The 20,000-nt window shown below is 34.8% G+C and overlaps 2 pseudogenes; both read right to left on the reverse strand.

Moving 5' to 3' along the window:
- Positions 1-9,526: 9,526 nt before the first annotated feature.
- LOC137644230 (carbohydrate sulfotransferase 1-like) lies at positions 9,527-15,429 on the reverse strand (annotated as a pseudogene).
- Positions 15,430-15,593: 164 nt separating this feature from the next.
- Positions 15,594-20,000, reverse strand: part of LOC137644231 (uncharacterized) — a 39,984-nt pseudogene continuing 35,577 nt past the window's right edge.

Raw genomic sequence — 20,000 nt, forward strand, 5'->3', positions numbered from 1 at the left:
CCTTTAAACAAGTCGATCTTAGAGACGAACCTTGAATGTCCAATGTTGTGGAGTAGTTGGTCTATGAGTGGCAAATCAGTAATTGTCCTCCACACTGATCGAATTCAACTTTCGATAGTCCGTACACATCCTGAAAGATCCGTTGGTTTTTTTTTTTTATGAGCAAGCATGGAGAACTGTAAGGGCTAGAGGTTTGTTTGGCTAATCCATTTTGTAACAAATAGTCCACTTGTTTTCTAATGACTTCTCATTGATACGGCGACCGGCAATAAGCGCGTTGTTTGAATGATCTTTCCATGGTCTTGAGGTGTATCTCATGCCTCGTCAATTTGGTTCATTTTGAAACATCCAAGATAATATCTGGGAAACTTTTAATCAATCGGCTTAATTCCTCTTACTGCTCCTTGTTTATATAATTTAATCTTCTTTCTAAGTTTCTATTGTTTGACAAATTTTTCACTTTGGTTACAGCCCCTGCCTTATATCCGTCATTATCTTCCATGGATGGAATGGTTTGTGCCTCACACACCTGTGAACTTTGGTCTCATTTTCGTTTAAGTATAGCTTCAATAAGTTAACGTATACCTTCATTCTACTTTTCCTTCTTCCTGGGGTTTCGATAACACAGGTCCGGTCACTGATCTCCAAAATCCGGAAAGGTCCTTTGAACTTGTTGGCGAGTGGGAATCTCCTTATCGGTAAGAAAACCAACATCTGTTGCCCTCCTGCACACTGTTTGGCCTTACTTTTCATATCAAACCTTCTCTTCGTTTTACCTTGTCTCGTTTTCAGGTTTTCGAGGGAAAACTTTCTTATCTCGCCTATCCTTTTCTTCAAATTCCTGGCATATTCTTCATTCATTTCCTCTTGATATTTCCATTTTTCTGCCAACATTTAAGTCGGTCCTCTTACTTCTCGTCCAAACACCATTTCATTCGGGCAACATCCCATGCTTTCTTGATAAGCATTGCCTACCTCAAACAACATCAATGGTAGTCCGATGTTCCATTCATTTCCTGTTTCGTTGCAGTACTTCGTTACCATACTTTTTTTGGTTTGATTAAATCTCTCTAATGCTCCTTGGGTCTCCGAGTGATAGGCAGTAGACAGATGTTGTCTCACATCCAATAGTTTCATCGCGTCCTGACACAATTTTGACCTTAAATTGGTTGCTCGGTCAATCTGAACGATTTCCGGAATACCAAACTTGGTAAAAAATGTCTAGTAACTTCTCAGTGATTACTTTGGCAATGATGTTCCTGACGGGTATGGCTTCTGGGTATTTCGTCACTAGACACATCAAAGTTAACGTATACTCGTGGCCTTTCTTTGTTCTCGGTAACGTTCCCACAATGTCGAACAAAACCTTGCTGAAGGGTTCTCCTCATACTTCAACTGGGTGTAAGGGAGCCTTCTTTATGCTCTCGTTAGGCTTTCTAGCCATCTGACATACGTAATATGCACGGCAAAACTGGCTCACATCCTTATGCATACCAGGCCAGAAAAAGTGTCTCATAATCTTCTCGGTCGTCTTCCTTATTCCCATATGTCCCGTCTCATGCGCTACAGCGATCACCCGTCTTATCAACAGTGCGGTAATCAATATCCGACAGTATATCCCCCATTCAGCATTCCCGGGGATATTGGCCGGTCTATGCTTTCTCATAAGCAATCCATCCTTGATATAATAACAGGTGGGAGACCTCTGCACCTCCGTTTCATCCACCACATGTCACAATAATTCTGTTAATGTTGCATCCGTCTGTTGCAATCCTATCAGCCTTTCCCGACTCACTTTTCCTACTTCTAATGCTGAGTTCTCTATTTCTTCTAAGTCCATTGCTTCATTGTCTTCCTGTTCATTCGTCTTTCGGTCCTCTTCTCTCGAGCTCTCTCGGAAGCTCTTCTGTTGCGTACCATCATGGGTATCCTCTTCTTCTGTTAATAATTCCTCCAAGTTCATCGCTCCTTTGGTTTCTCCATCTTCTCATGCTGCCACTTTCTTCGTCATGCTCCTAGTCGTCACCCAACTAAGAAATCGATACAGGTAGTCCTTCTCGAGTTCAGTCGTAGGAGTATACTTTAGGGGTTTCTCTGTTACAAAGGGACAAGGCACAATTGGTGCTCCACCAACCTCATTTCCCAGTAGAAATTCCACTCCGTCGACAGCCAATGAAACCTTAACAACAAAGTCAAAATGACCTGTCACGATCTCGCATGACAGTTTCAAAACGGCAAATAGAAGTAGCTTCTTCTCCTCCTACTCCCTTCAAAATGACCGAAACTCCAATGAGAGACTGTTCCACCAACGGGTGTACGCCTCGTGTCACCACACTGTGATTACATCCCGTGTCACGCACTATCTTGATTGAGATCTGCTTGCTCCCATCCAGAGAGGCTAACGTACCTTCATAAATAAATTCGGTTTAAAGGTATCCACCCTGCTTGGGGTTGTCCTGTTCGTCTTGTAAATGTTAGCTTGTTTATTTTCCTCAATGACCTTTCCCGTTTGATTCTTCATCTTCGTATTCTGTGGAGTTGGATTATCCTTAACCACTTGGACAACTGCTTTCAGTTGGTTCGACCAACTGAGTGATGATCGCAATTATCGCTGCATGCAAAATGTACCTTTAGACCTTAGACTTATGACAAAACACTTCAAAAAAATAATACAATCACTTGTTCACTGGAAATTCATCATCATCATCATCTCCTACGCCTATTGATGTGAAGGGCCTCGGTTAGATTTCATCAGTCGTCTCTATCTTGAGCTTTTAATTCAATACTTCTCCATTCATCATCTCCTACTTCGTGCTTTATAGTCCTCAGCCATATAGGCCTGGGTCTTCCAGCTCTTCTAGTCCCTTGTGGAGCCCAGCTGAATATTTGGTGAACCGATCTCTCTTGGGGAGTTGGAAGAGCATGGCCAAATCATCTCCATCTACCCCTAATCATGATCTCTTCAACATATGGCTCTCGAGTAATCTCCCTTATAGTTTCATTTCTAATCCTGTCCTGCCAGTTAACTCCCAATATCCTTCAGAGGGCTATGTTCTTAAATTTACTAAATTTATTGGAGATTGTTTCATTGTCATACCATGACTCATGTCCATAGGGTAACACATCACACTAAACTGATAAATAGTCTGATTTTATATGTAATTTCAGGTGATTTGGTTTCAAAATTTTAGTTAACCTAACCATTGTCTGATTTGCTTTTTTCAATCTTTCAGTGAACTCTAGTTCTAAAGACCCTGTATTGGAGATCATAGTTTCTAAATAATTATAGGATTCTACCTCATTAATCCTTTTTCCCTCCAATGATATTACATCCTCCATTGCATACTCCGTTCGCATCATCATCATCTCTGTCTTTCTTCTATTTGTCTTCAGTCCCACTTCGTTTGATATATCATGCATTCTGGTAAGCAAGCATTGCAAATCCTGTGGTGTTATGACACAAAGGATAGCATCATCAGCATACTCAAGGTCTGCTAAATTCCTATCACCAATCCAGTCTAATCCTTCTCCACCCTCTCTAACTGTTCTACGCATTACAAAATCCATGAGGAGGATAAACAACATAGTTGACAGCACATTCCCTTGGAGTACTCCATTGTTTACTGGAAATTAATTTGATAAGACTCCATTAACATTAACTTTGCACTTGCTATGCTCATGAACAGACTTAATCAAATTTACATATTTAAGATGAATTCCATAATAACGCAGGACTCTCCACAAAATTGGCAAGTGCTCACTATCAAAGACCTTTCATAGTCCACAAATGCCATCAAAAGTGGGTTTCTATATTCTACGCATTGCTGTATAACATCTCAAAATGAAAATTTGGTCAGTGCAACTTCTGCCTTTTCTAAATACTGCTAGTTCATCTCTCAGCTTTTCATCAATCTTTCTCTCCTAAGCATGCTATATATTTTCATAACTGACCTAAGTGTTATGCATCTGCAATTATTGCAATCAATCAGGTCTCCTGTTTTTGCTATTTTCAAAAACACCCCTAACTTCCATTCATCAAGTTTTGCCTCTGCATGCCACGTTCTACAAAATAACCTTGTAAGTAGTCTGGGAGTCGCTTCATTTTCAGCCAGTATCATCATGGCAATTATTCCATTGTATCCTTTGGCTTTCCATCTAATGAGTTTTTCAAGATTATCTTCGACTTCAAACGCACTGAATTCATTCATGGGAACATCAAGGTCTTCATCTGCTTCAAATATATCAATCAAATTATTCCCTTCATATCTCCTATTCATAACATCACTAAAGTGTTCCATCTAACATTGTCACTGGAAATTAATTTATAAAAATATTTAATTATGACAATGAAAAAGTTAACACTTCAAAACACTAGTGAATAAATCAAATTTATAATGGCCCTTACATATACGTAACTGTTACTCTTCCATCTTTTGATTCACGCAAGAATACAGAACTGTTAAGCAAAAATTCTAAGGCAATTCACTTTAACTAATTTCACAGGGCCAGTTACAAATAATCTTCCATATAGAATTTACAGGTAATACTCACTTCCCTTTACTTCTAATTACATACAAAAATATTTCAATGTTTCATGAACACTGTACACTTTTAGGAGGCAACACAATTCCCGTATGAGAGGCAAAACTATGGTTGGATAGAGGCTGGTGAGGAGGACACAGAATTATTGGAGTGTAGGGTGAATCAATCTGTCTGTATGTTATGCAGGTTAGACTCCTATATATATATATATATATATATATATATCAACCTAATTGCTCTAGAACCTTCCAGTACATTATATAAGAAGCTTGGTTCCTCATGTTTCGGACGGCTCTTACAACGTCAGGTTGTCAACTTGTCAATATTTGAAAAAGGGTACCAACGTAGTGTGGGAAAGTCAACACTCGGCTAACACCAACCACCACGTCTCGTAACATTACAAAATAGAGAAAACATTAATCTACTATCTTCATGCATTCTCTAACCAAGTGGAAAATAGTATGAAATCCCTTATGCTACCTCGTGTGTGTTATACAGCATACCTTTCAACAAAATTACATAAAACTTCGTAACAAAACTACGCTAAGTAAAAATTTAATTCTTTAAAAATAAAGGAAATTTACACAATAAGCACCGAATGAGAAATACAATCAAATGAATGACGAAAGTCTTATGTAATTTATTTACATTTACTCGATCCTGCATGAGTGAGACCCACCTTACGAGCTGACTATACATTTCTTAAACACACAAATAAAATATGTGAATGAAAATATATATATATATATATATATATATATATATATATATATATATATATATATATATATATATATATTCAAATAAGCCATATATATTTTTGATACATTAATGTCTGGATTCTCTTAACGACCTCGGGATCAGAGCCCCAGGCGAAATCACACAAAGACAAGAGCTTGGCTCCGGCCGGGAATCGAACCCTGGTCGGCAAGCTTGTACAGACAGTGACTAACCCACTTGGCCACGAAGAAAGATAAAAGTCAATGACAATTCTTCTGTACTTATACCTGTCGAATTCAGGTATTTTGTACTTAGAATTGAAATCAACCCATCTTCACCATCGTAGCTAATTGGTAGTTTGTTACTTGGCATTCAATTAATGATAAATTTTGCAAATTTTTACGTGTTTTTCATATTCAAATAAGCCATATATATTTTTGATACATTAATGTCTGGATTCTCTTAACAACCTCGGGATCAGAGCCCCAGGCGAAATCACACATAGACAAGAGCTTGGCTCCGGCCGGGAATCGAACCCTGGTCGGCAAGCTTGTACAGACAGTGACTAACCCACTTGGCCACGAAGAAATATAAAAGTCAATGACAATTCTTCTGTACTTATACACCAGGGTTCGATTCCCGGCCGGAGCCAAGCTCTTGTCTTTGTGTGATTTCGCCTGGGGCTCTGATCCCGAGGTCGTTAAGAGAATCCAGACATTAATGTATCAAAAATATATATGGCTTATTTGAATATGAAAAACACGTAAAAATGTGCAAAATTTATCATTAATTGAATGCCAAGTAACAAACTACCAATTAGCTACGATGGTGAAGATGGGTTGATTTCAATTCTAAGTACAAAATACCTGAATTCGACAGGTATAAGTATAGAAGAATTGTCATTGACTTTTATCTTTCTTCGTGGCCAAGTGGGTTAGTCACTGTCTGTACAAGCTTGTCGACCAGGGTTCGATTCCCGGCCGGAGCCAAGCTCTTGTCTTTGTGTGATTTCGCCTGGGGCTCTGATCCCGAGGTTGTTAAGAGAATCCAGACATTAATGTATCAAAAATATATATGGCTTATTTGAATATGAAAAACACGTAAAAATGTGCAAAATTTATCATATATATATATATATATATATATATATATATATATATATATATATATATATATATATATATATATATATATATATAGAGAGAGAGAGAGAGAGAGAGAGAGAGAGAGAGAGAGAGAGAGAGAGAGAGAGAGAGAGAGACCTTCCAAGCTCAGATGATATTAGCAGTGTCCCACCACAACAATCTAGAAGTATAAACAAAGAACAATATAATAAAACGAAAATTTTTCAGTTTTCCCTATTATTAATTGATGATATTTCTTTCAAAATGGTGGTAACGGAAGTCGAAAAGCATTTCGTTATAATCCTTATTATATTTCTGAAAAAAAAAAAAACACTTATGCGCGCATTCGCGTTACTATTTCATTATCATCGATACTTTCATAGAAAATAAATAACACAATTTTGTAATACTGTATATGGCTCTCATTATTACGTAATGGTGATTATATAGTAATGCAATTGGATTTAGTTATAAATGAGTTTATTCTAGAATTTAACATGTGGAAATTTATCTAATATTGACAGTTGCCAGCTGTTTGGTTTAGTCTTCATAAAATGTTAATAACATTATATTCAAAGAAGTTTCCTTTACACACACATACAGTATATATATATATATATATATATATATATATATATATATATATATATATATATATATATATATATATATATATATATATATATATATATATATATATATATATATATATAGATAGATAGATAGATAGGTAGGTGACAGGAAAATTCCACCCATGAAAATTCCACCCACGAAAATTTCACCCAGAAAATTTCACCCAAAGAAAATTCCACCAGAAGAAAATTCCACCCAGGGAAAATTCCTCCCTAAGAAAATTCCACCCAAAGAAAATCCCACCGGAAGAAATTTCCACCCTAGTAAACAACAATTTAAAACAAAGTATCTAAAGACGAAATGTATTACCAAAATAAGAGTTCTTAATAAGCAAACAAAAATTTTAAATTACCAAAAAAAAAAACAACAATTTAAAACGAAGTATCTAAAAATTTATGAATCACCAAAATAAGAATTCTTAACAAGCCAACAATTATTCTAAATTACCAAAAGGAAAAAAAATAGTTGTTAGCAATTAAACAACAATTTGAAACGAAGTATCTAAAAAATAAATAATTACCAAAATAAGAGTTCTTAACAAGCAAACAATAATTCAAAATTACCAAAAAAGCTGTTCACAAGCAAACAACAGCTTAAAAATTCCAGAAAAAGAACAATAATATAAAATAATCTCTAAATCTAAATGGGCTTCCAGCTTATAGTACTACTTGAAGGTTTAAGCCAACACGTTCAAGCTATTTTAGATTTAAAAAATTATAAACATGGACTTTAAATTCATTAAAAGTGAAAAAGGTAAACAGAACGTTTGTGATGAATCTAATTATATTTATGGAAAACATCAGAGTAATCCATCAAAAACTAAAACGTATTTGATATATGAAGAGTTTTATAAAAGGTTGCAAGGCACATATACATACACCTTATGATTGAGATGTGCTTGAGATCATTTTTACATCTGGAAGCCATAATCATCCAGGATCAAGCTCCATTGTGGAAGTCCGCAGTGCAATAACAAATGTGAGATTGGCAGAAAAACTCAGTATAATAATGACCCACAGTTTGCTCTTAAAATTAAATGTTTAATGCTCTGGCATTTCTTCCACCATCCGAAGTTATCGCTGCATTTGAATTGTTTTCGGACAATAACAATATACCAGATGAGTTTATTGGTGTCTTTGAAAGCACCTATAGAGGCGTGTACCGAAGAGGAACCAACGGCAGAAGAGGAGAGCCAGCCCTTTTTCTCAATAGGTCTCTGGAATGTACATGAACAGGTCTTGTAAAATATACGACGGTCCAGTAATGGAGCTGAAGGTTTCCATAGTGCTCTACGATCGTCGTTTGCAATCATACACCCAAATCTCTAGAAACATTGTGCTGCATTGCAAAAGGAAGAAAGCCTGACTCAAACAAAAATCATTCACATTACTCATGGGGTTCAAAACAAGCAAAGAAATAAATACAAATGTAATAATGTCAGACTTAGACACCTTGTCAAATGTTTCCACGTCAATGATATTTTGAAGTTTCTAAGAGTTGTTACATATAACCTTCATTGAATTTAATTTTTCTCTTTAATAATTTTAGCTATTTTAATTGAATATCCAATTTCTTGAACATATGCTTTTTGAAGCAAATTTTAAGATTGTCATATCAATAACAGAATTAAAACTCTTGTTGAAAGTTTCCATGCCTTATATTTTCCTCTTACTGTTTTCCATTTATTCTTTTTTATTGGAGATGTAATTTTGAAAATATATATTCTGTGTGAAACATTAGTATATAACTCATAAATTCCACTCCATAAAAAAAACGTTTTATGGTTTTTTGCTTATTAACCATTCTTTTGGCAATCTCCTGATACTTTATATTTTGATATTTTAAATAAACTTCGGTGAAATTTTCCTTGGGTGGACTTTTCCTTGGGTGGAATTTTCCTTGGGTGGAATTTTCTTTGGGTTAAATTTTCTGGGTGAAATTTTCGTGGGTGGAACTTTCATGTAACCTATATATATATATATATATATATATATATATATATATATATATATATATATATATATATATATATATATAGATATATATAGATATATATAGATATATATAGATATATATAGATATATATAGATAGATATATATATATATATAATATATATATATATATATATATATATATATATATATATATATATATATATATATATATATATATATATATATATATATATATATATATATATATATATTATATATATATATATATATATATATATATATATATATATATATATATATATATATATATATATATATATATATAGACAGCCATGTATAAATGTAACTTACATAATTTATATATATATATATATATATATATATATATATATATATATATATATATATATATATATAGTATAGCATAAGAATAACAGATAAAAGTTCTTAGTGTTAAGGCTTCAGTAAACAGGTTAATAACATCCAAAATACCCTATCTCTTCAATCACAACAATAACTTTAAAAATATAGTAATCGTTAAAAACAAATCTTCAATTTGCATAATTGAGTAAAGCAACATTTTTGTCCCTGGCTCGTGTCAAGGATCCAAAAATAGTGTGACCCAACTCTTTGAAAACGTATTAACAAACCAGGTCATTCTCGGTTGCTTTTAAGGTGTCTTCTGTGATTTCCCAGCGCCAAGCCTGGTACTCCACGCTGCTGTTCGCCACGATATTCATATCGGTAGTGAACTTTTTCTTGGAGCGCATGTGCTTGTCTATGAACCCCCCGGCCTCGTCGTATATTTCCCGGTTCCCGTAGAGGAAGTCAAACAGTCCCTCGACGGTCGGTTGTAGGTTGACACTCAGCATCTCGAGGTGGATATTGTAGGTTTTACTCGGGTACAATTTGGCAAATCATTCCATGTTTCGCATATCTTTGTCCATTTTAGTGCACTGCTCTGAGGGGGAGTGTTCCCATCGCCTGGTACGGTAAGACGCTAAGGTCCCTCTCGGGTCGCGGGTCAGGTAAATCACTTTGATGTTCAGAGAGTCGTCCTTCAGAAGATCTTCTATCCAAGCCACTCGGCACCGGATCACTTTGATGATTCTTACCGACGAGTTTCGACACCTGCTGCGGATATCAATACCGAGGCATTCGTTTTCGTCGGTTGCGTATTCCAAGCAGGTTGATATTTCCAGATTGAAAAACGAGTAGAAAAACTTCTTCCTCTTGAACCATTCTTCAAACTCGTCTGAGTAGTCGCACTTGGCTATACTTTTCAGGTACTGAGCAACGCACGTACCATTGACGTGACAAGGGTCTATCTTGTGGTTCATCGTTTTGTACAGCGGTTCAAAGAACAGTACAGAATTTCTTCGAGTTATCAAAAGGTTGCTCAACAAAGTAGAGCCACTACGACCGGAGGAACTCAGGAGGATAATGATCAAGGGCTTCTTGGGGTTTTTTGTGTCCGTCGGAGGTACGTGTATTCTAGGCTGAGCAACTTCCTCTGTTTCCACCGTTTTCTCCTCGATCATGGATTTGACTGTTGCTGAAACAAGATAGGAAATTAAATAGTGTTAAGAATTGTAATAGCAATTGAGGACTTCACAATACCAAGCATTTCCAGGGGCTGAGCGGGAAAAACCAAAATCACAAGAAAAACACGTTTGAAAATTAACAATTTCCAAACACTCACATCTCGGCGATTTAAGAAAGGATTTTAAAAGTTTTGCAGTCAATGTATATTCAAGTACCCTTTTAAATGTGAAAAGAACAATGTTTTTAGAAGCTATTAAAAAAACAAAGTACTTTTAGCACTGAACACCCTTGGTATTTTGAACGCCTCAATTGAGACCTTCTTCAAGAGATTAAAAGGTAAATTGGAATAACTCTCTCAAAATGCTAATAGGGTTCCACACACCAACCAATTTAGGGAATCAACTATAGAGTGTTGGTTTAAGATTCAGATTGAAAGCGGAAAAAAATATTGTGTTTTCTTTCTTTAAGAGGGTATATGACTTCAAAGGAATTATATATATATATATATATATATATATATATATATATATATATATATATATATATATATATATATACATATATATATATATATATATATATATATATATATATATATATATATATATATATATATATATATATATATATATATATATATATATATATATATGTATATATATATATATATATATATATATATATATATATATATATATATATATATATATATATATATATATATATATATATATATATATATATATATGTATATATATATCAATTGTTTCTGACATATTATCATTTCTAACTAAGCTACAACTCTTGTTGGAAAACCAAGGGGCTATTTAAGCCCGAGGGCTCCAATGGGGGAAAATAGCCCAGTGAGGAAAGGAAATGCAGGAAAAAGATAAGACTATTGTGCCTGAGTGTACCGTCAAGCAAAGGAATTCTAAACCAAGGCAGTAATTTTAAACTCCTAAGACTTTCGGAACTACGTGGGTCTTGAAAGAACAAAAGCTAGATGTACCATGCTTTGTCTGAATGCGCCCCTTGGACGATGAAATTGTTTGCTCAATATTTCTCGTCACTGTTATTTTGCGTTAATTTTATGAAAGGAGGACTTTGATATATCTCCTAATGATGAAAGTTTTTGCGTGTTTTTAAATATTGCGCAAAAAGTTGATGTCCGGGTAAAACACGCCTACCCCCATGTCCTCAATATAATGTGCGTAACAGGTGAGAGAGAGAGAGAGAGAGAGAGAGAGAGAGAGAGAGAGAGAGAGAGAGAGAGAGAGTAATAATAATAATAATAATAATAAGAGTTTATTTCCAAATATATACATTGGGTATTATAAATTATATATAAAGCAACATGCAGTAAAGTGATTACTCATATTTCTATATTTCCTTGTGATTACATTGAAACTTATCATTCACATGAGTGTTGCTTCCATGATGACTCCGCTAATAGACTTGTAGTCTACCCCAGAACACACAACCTTAGCTCACAAGGATTGTGAGGTTGCAGCGACCAAATTAACAAAGGAGTTTGAGCGGGACTCGAACCTCAATCTGGTGATTACCAGTCAGGGACGTTACCGCATAGGCCCACCAAACCCCATTGCCACTAACATTCAAGTCCTGAGGTTATTGGTTAGTGTGTAGAATATATACCAATTTGAATGAAGAAATAATGGCTTATTTTTCACGAAAAAAAGAAGTTTAACTAAACCCACTGAAAAGAACATATGTTCTGAACAAGATCCATTTCCCATTTAAGCTAATGACTTTTTAAGTTCTCTTTTTGAGGGTACACTCGGGCATGCTAATCTATCTTGATTTTCTTCCTCTGTTTTTTTTTTTTTTTTTTTTTAGGTTTTTTTTATAGTTTATTTATGAAAGAGCTTATTTAATAGTGTTGCTGTTCCTAAAATATTTCAATTTAATCGTTCATTACTTCTCTTTTAGTTTTCCATGTTTCCTCTCATCACAGCATCATGCTTTTCCAACTTAGGTTGTAGCTTGGAATAATAATAATAATAATAATAATAATAATAATAATAATAATAATAATACTAATAATAATAATAATATTAATAATAGGGTTTCAAAATTAACCCACTTATTATGACTACGTAATTTACAAGCCTAGATGGAAAAGCAGGATGTAATAAGGCCAAGGGCTCCAATAATGATAAATAGCCCATTGAGGAAGGTAAATAATGAAATACATAAACTACAAGAGAAGTAGCGAAAAATTAATGTTAAATATCTTAAGAATAGCAGCAACACTAAAACATATCTTTCTTATATTAACTATGAAGAGAGACTTATGTCAGTCTGTTCAACAAAAAGAGATTCGCTGCCAGTCTGCCCTTTCTTTTAATCAATATACATTTTATATTAGGATAATCTTCTATTTTGACAATTTCGGCAAAGGACAACCTCTCATTCGACATGTGCAGATAATTTTGCAGTTTCATTTTTTTTTTTGGGACATATCGCCAGTCACAAGTGTTTCGTATACCATTACAAAGAAGCAGGTTGAATAATATACTTTATTTATAAACGGAGTTTCCTTCTTCTCTATAGTTGCATGATTTCTTCTAATGTATTCATACCTGCTTGTTTAGTTCCTTATGTTTTTCTACATTTTTTTTTTTTTTTATTCGGTGATGGTTATTGTTTATCATTTGTGGTACTCCATTCTATATAGATAATAATAATAATAATAATGATAATAATAATAATAATAATAGCACTAAAACTAACACTAATAATAATGAAAATGATAATGATAATGATAATAATAATGATAATGATAATGATAATAATAATGATATGGATAATATCTATTGCTGCTGCTGCTGTATTGTTTTATTATTATTATTATTATTATTATTATTATTATTATTATTATTATTATTATTATTATTTTTATTATTATTATTATTATTATTATTATTATTATTATTATTATAGGAGTAATACAAGAGGAAGGTCAAGGTTTGTGTTGAGGGATGGAGTAATGCGCGCTTACAAATACATACACACACTTATACTCTACACTATATACCTATACATACATAATACTATTCATATATACAACTACAGCAACAAATGCAGCCATCTCGAGTCCACTGAAGGACAAAGGTCTCAGACATGTCAATTCAAGTCTGGGTTTTAGCCAGTTTTCATTACCACGCTGCCCACAACCTAATTGCGATGGTGGGAGGCCTTCGTCTTAACTCTCACAGCAAACCACCTTTGTATAGGTGGCCCTGTATACAGCTTTGCTGATCACGGCTATACACAAAACCTTTCACTAAGTTAAGGTATCCCTTAACGTGGTGAAAGTGTTTGTGTATTGCCATGATCAGCAAAGCTATACTAGACAGGGTGACCCATACTAGGTTGGTTTGCTTTTGAGCGATCAGATAAAAGTTCCCACCATCACCAATCCACATCGGCTGGCTTGGTGATGAAAACTGGTCAAATCCCAAACTTGAATTGATATGTCTGAGACCTTTGTCCTGCAATGGACTAGAAACCGCTGCATTTGTTGTTGTATATGCGTGTATGCATACATACACACACACACACACACACATATATATATATATATATATATATATATATATATATATATATATATATATATATATATACATATATATATATATATACATAAATATATATATATATATATATATATATATATATATATATATATATATATATATATATATATATATATATATATATATATATATATATATATATATATATAACTTATATAAGAGGTTGTTTCTCGCCCTTGGGGGATGGGACATAACTTGTGGATCAATCGATTAAAATGTAAAGTCTATTTCGGAGTCTTATTATTATTATTATTGTTATTATTATTACTCGTATTACTTGCTAAGCACAACCCTAGTTGGGAATGCAGGATGCTATAAGCCCAGAAGCTCCAGCAGGGAAAATAGCCCAGTGAGGAAAGGAATCAATGAGAAATATTTTAAGAAGATTAACAATAAAGATCAATATAAACTATAAAAACTCAACAAAACAAGAGGAAGAGACATAAGATAGGACAGTGTGCCCGAGTGTACCCTTAAGCAAGAGAACTCTAATCTAAGAGTGTGGAAGTTCATGGTACAGAGGCTATGGCACTACCCAAGACTAGGGAACAATGGTTTGATTTTGAAGTGTCTCAAGTTCATTATTTACATTTGGGAGACTGGTGGTGGGTTATTATGCATGTATTGGTTTTAATCGCTTTGGGCAGCTTTCAGTGTTTGGAATTGATGTATTCATCAGCTGGTAACGTGTTCGCTTAGCATTTGCATGGAAGCAAATTGGTTGCAGCCCAGGACCGTGAGTTTAGCTGGTTACTGGGAAGACCACTGCTGTGGATGGGTACCATAGTGAAGAGTTGGGCTTGCCCTACTGACGTGCTGGATAGCATCTATTCTGGTGAAACTGGATATGAAACCAGACACCCTTACCTTTGAGAGTTTACAAGTAGTTATGAAAGAGTTCCTGGATGTACTTTTACAAAACCTATGCCCATCCCTTTTCTCTTCACTTCCATCATGACCACTGTGTGCTGCTGGTGTCCTGTAAGAGACCGGGATGTTGTGTCATTGTTTTCTTAGGAGAAATGACCGGGAATACTATTTTTTTTTTTTTTAAACCGCAAAATGAGAGGAAAACAGTCCCAGTGCTCCCATCATTTACAACCCTCGCCCTCGCAAACTTAAGGTAAGGGATACTGTAAATATGCTTACTTATGACCCTTTAATAGTGACACAAGGGGATGTTCTTCTTTCTAGAATATAGGAGCAGTGTGATTGTTTAATAATGCTTACGAAAATAACTCGTAAATCTCATCATGAATTTGTACTTCGACTAGAGTTTTTTTCATCGTTTCGTTACGTACCATCATCAAACGAAGCTATGTTCACTTGCTTCGACATGCAGCCTCACTTCATTTTAATTAAAACGATAACTTTCATACAATAAGTTATGTATTACATAAAGTACGATTATTTATAATCTGTTCGAAACTAACTCTATCTATTATATAAATTAGTTCTTTTCTCTGTTCGAAAATAAATGTCCGTATTCATTCTTGATCAAACATCCACTTGCATTCAGCGCATTTTCGTACGAAGCAAAGATCACATAACCTAATGAACGAATGGCAGATAGCCCTGTCAGTTACCTTTCGATGTCTAATAATATTTGCTCCGATATTTTCCACCTCTACACTTAATACTCCTCCAACCTATTCTTCACCGTGTTCATGACACCCGAGGAGGAAGGAGTGCCGTTCATGCGCTGTTCCATGAACTGCCATACTCCTTCTGGTAGTGTAGGATCGCCAAACAGAAACCTGAACAGTTCAGTCACAGTTACTGGATGCACAGCTTTCCAGTTGCACTCTCTAAACTTGAAGCTTCAGGTCAGTGTCCAGGAGAGGACACTGGTTGAAGGGCAAGCTACCCCACCCAAGCTTTCACATAGAAGCTAGCAAATACCTTGGATCTCGCACCAGGTAAACGACATTCATGTCAAGGGACTTATCCATCAGCATACCTTCAAGCCATGACAGTCTGAACCTTATCACCGTGACAACTCGAATCTTAGACCTATGACACGACCCTCTGAGGTCCAGATTCCTGCGGTATGTGCCGTTGCCTTCTTTGGGTTTCTCTAAGCACCTCAAGGCTTCCGGATGGTAATACCGAAGAAGCAATTCTGTCCATCTGAACCAATTTACCGAATTCCTCCTAGTACCTGCAGGAAGCCGGAGTGGAGAGCATTTCCCGGACACACTGTCTATCAAGGTAGAAGGGTTCTTTAATTGTAATCCAGATTGGCTCCAAGAATACAACAGTGCTGTCCAGAGTATCAAGAAGTTCCAATATCATCAAAGAGTCACTGCGACTGGAGGAACTGATAAGGAGGATAAAAAGGTCTTGTCGGCTTGGGTTGCCTTTGGGTCGTTTTCCATGTTATCCGGTTCGTCCCGCTTGACGTAACTCGCTCCACTGGTGACAGCTCTTAGACCTGGAAGATGGAAAAGCTAATTACCAGATTTCAGGTTAATTGGATTTCAGGGCATTTAGCATATATTAGTTAATAACATTGAAATATATCTTATATATATAAACTATAAAAACTTCAAAAAACAAGCGGAAGAGAAACAAGATAGAATAGCGTGACCGAATGTACCCTCAGGCTAGAGAACTCTACCCCAAGACAGTGGAAGACCATAGTACACAGGCTATGGCACTATTCAAGACTAGAGAACAATGGTTTGATTTTGGAGTGACCCTCTCCTAGAAGAGCTGCTTATCATAGCTAAAGAGTCTCTTCTACCCTTGCCAAGAGGAAAGTAGCCACTGAAAAATTGCAGTGCGTTAGTTAACCTCTTTAGCGAAAAACAATTATTTGGTACTCTCATTATTGTCAGGTTTATGAGGACAGAAAAGAATGTGGAAAGAATAGGCCAGGCTATTCGATGTAAGCATGATAACAGAAAAAAAAATGAGACATAACTAGATAGAGGGATTCAATGTAGTACTCTCTGACCATTCAAAAAACCCATTAACTCTCTAGCAGTAGTACCTCAATGGATGGCTGGTGCCCTGGTCAGCCTACTCTCTTCATGGTACCCATCAGCCTTCACAACATTGCACTAGCTCCCGTTCTCTCTCATCTTCTACTAGTTTCTGCATTTTCTCTTTACTGTCCCTAATTTTGTTTCCACAACTATTGTCCTCTTTGGCTACTTACATCACTCCGTTCATAAATATTTAACAACAAAAAAGATGTTACAATGCATTCTCACAGACCCTTCTATATATCATCATTATCATCAGCCGTAATCAGTCCACCGCAGGACAAAGGCATCAAACTTTTCCTTCCACTCTCTTCTGTTTATGGTCTTTCTAAGTCAGTCTATACTCACCAATTTTCTTTGCTCGTCAAGCTATTGTCTTCTCTTTCTTCACACACACACACACACACACACACACACACATATATATATATATATATATATATATATATATATATATATATATATATATATATATATATATGAGAGAGAGAGAGAGAGAGAGAGAGAGAGAGAGAGAGAGAGAGAGAGAGAGAGAGAGAGAGAGAGAGAGAGAGAGAGAGAGAAGAAGAAGAATTTTTAAACACATGCATACCCTTAATATCTCAGTCCAAGGCATCGATCTTGTCTTAATAGAAAATGAAACGAAGGGTGTTACCCAAAAAGTATATGCAAACTTGCGAAGCTTAATTTATTCAGCGATGAAGTTATGTGGGAAAAAATGTATTGACACAAGTACACTCTAATACTGAGTAACACAGGTGTTGCTTGAGCCAAGGTGTCAATGTGCTGACAAAATTATCGCTTAGAAAATTATTCATTAAACGAGTTGCCAGAGGAGCACTGGTGATTTGGATCAATTGCACTTAGAAACGACATGTAATTTCATAGAGCTCATTTAGAATCACATTTATCATTAGATGTTGAGAATTTTGACGTAGCATCAACAAGGTAAATTGATCCTTAATCGTATACGTTCCAGATACTAGGTTTGGGATAGAGTTGGATTTCTTGAACGTGCCCTCAGACATACTGTTCTATTTGTATTTTTTTTTTATTATTATTTCCTCACTGGCCTATTTTCCGTGTTGTAATCCTTAAGCTCATACATCTTGCTCTTTAACAATAGGGTTGCAGCCTAGCAATTAATAATAACAATGATAATAATAATAATGATATTAATAACAATAACAACAACAATAATAATAATAATAATAATAATGATAATAATAATAATAATAATAATAATAATAATAATAATAATAAAAATAATAATAATACCTATCTTGTTTAAGGGTACACTCAGGCACACTGTTCTACCTGTTTTCTTAATTCCTTTCCTCACTGGGCTATTTTCCTTGTTAGAGCCCTTGGGCTTATAGCGTCGTTTGTTTTTTTTAACTAAGGTTGCACCTAAGCAAATAATAATAATAATAAAAATAACAACAACAATAATAATAATAATAATAATAATAATAATAATAATAATAATAATAATAATATTTCTCTTGCTTAAGGGTTATCTTGGGTATGCTAGTCTATATTTCCATATTTCCATTCGTCACTGGGATATTTCCTTTGCCGAAATCCTTGGGTTTATAACATCCTGATTTTCCAACTACTGTCCGTCCAACTCTCTGAAGCGTGGCTGGTACAGATAACACAGGTTGCAAATTTTCATGTTATGGTATATTGAAGTTGGTTTCATTTTTTGGGATGTAGTGTTTAGCTTTCAACAGATACTTGGAATATATCTTAATTCATCTATTATTAGCTAAAACCCAATTTCAGTCACTAAAAATGTAGAGGTGGCATATTTCTATAGAGTTGTAGCTTAGCTAATAATATAGCTAGCATGGAAACCCAGTGGACTTGGACATATTTGATTTTCATGCTTATACATTTTTAACGAACATAAATCTAAGTTTCGAGATTATGAAACACATTAAAATACATAGAAAAGATAAGCTTTCTGATATTTAGAAAACGTTCTCGTGATTATATTCAAGTTTTATAAGTTTTGGTTCATTAAAATGTATTGTTAACTCTTACTGAGAGAGAGAGAGAGAGAGAGAGAGAGAGAGAGAGAGAGAGAGAGAGAGAGAGAGAGAGAGAGAGAGAGAGAGAGAGAGACCTAAATATTGACACATAAGAAATGGTTTGAAAATTCAAATTGTGAGACAATAAAAAATTATAACGCTTCAAAAACACGAGGTGGCTTGTCAGTAATAAGAAAAATAATAATAATACGTGGCTCCTTTTCAGAGAGAGAGAGAGAGAGAGAGAGAGAGAGAGAGAGAGAGAGAGAGAGAGAGAGAGAGAGAGAGAAATATACCCTTGAATAAATTAACTAATTTCCTTTTCATTTGATATAAAGCGACTGTCAGCTTTCCCCTTTTATTTGAATGTCTAATACATTTCATATCAACATACATTCAAATTATTACGAACAGCTTTACTGCGTTTTCCCCTCGCGTCGAGAGGCAGAGATATTAATTACACGAGGTATCAGAGCAAGATTCTTGTCCTTCTTCAAAGGTTAACTTTATTCATGGGATAAATAACAAACAAAGACCCTTATCAAATATGCAATGTTAGTATTTACTCTGTATACACTAAATAAATCCCTTTTAGAGAGGAAGACATTAAAAACAAATATAAAGGCAAACGGGCACCTGTTGTTTAATTAATTTCAAAGTTCCCATTTATCAAAAGTTGAGAAATAATTTAAAAGTTAAAGGTTTTTATATATTCTTAGTTTTTTTTTTTATATCCATGATGATAGCCTTTATAATGAAGCGTTCTATGTTCAATCATTGTAGCTTTGATTGAATCCATTAGCTATTGGTCGGAACAGTAGTCAGTGAGTA

The sequence above is a fragment of the Palaemon carinicauda genome, chromosome 7, assembly GCF_036898095.1.
Source record: "Palaemon carinicauda isolate YSFRI2023 chromosome 7, ASM3689809v2, whole genome shotgun sequence".
NCBI lineage: Eukaryota > Metazoa > Arthropoda > Malacostraca > Decapoda > Palaemonidae > Palaemon > Palaemon carinicauda.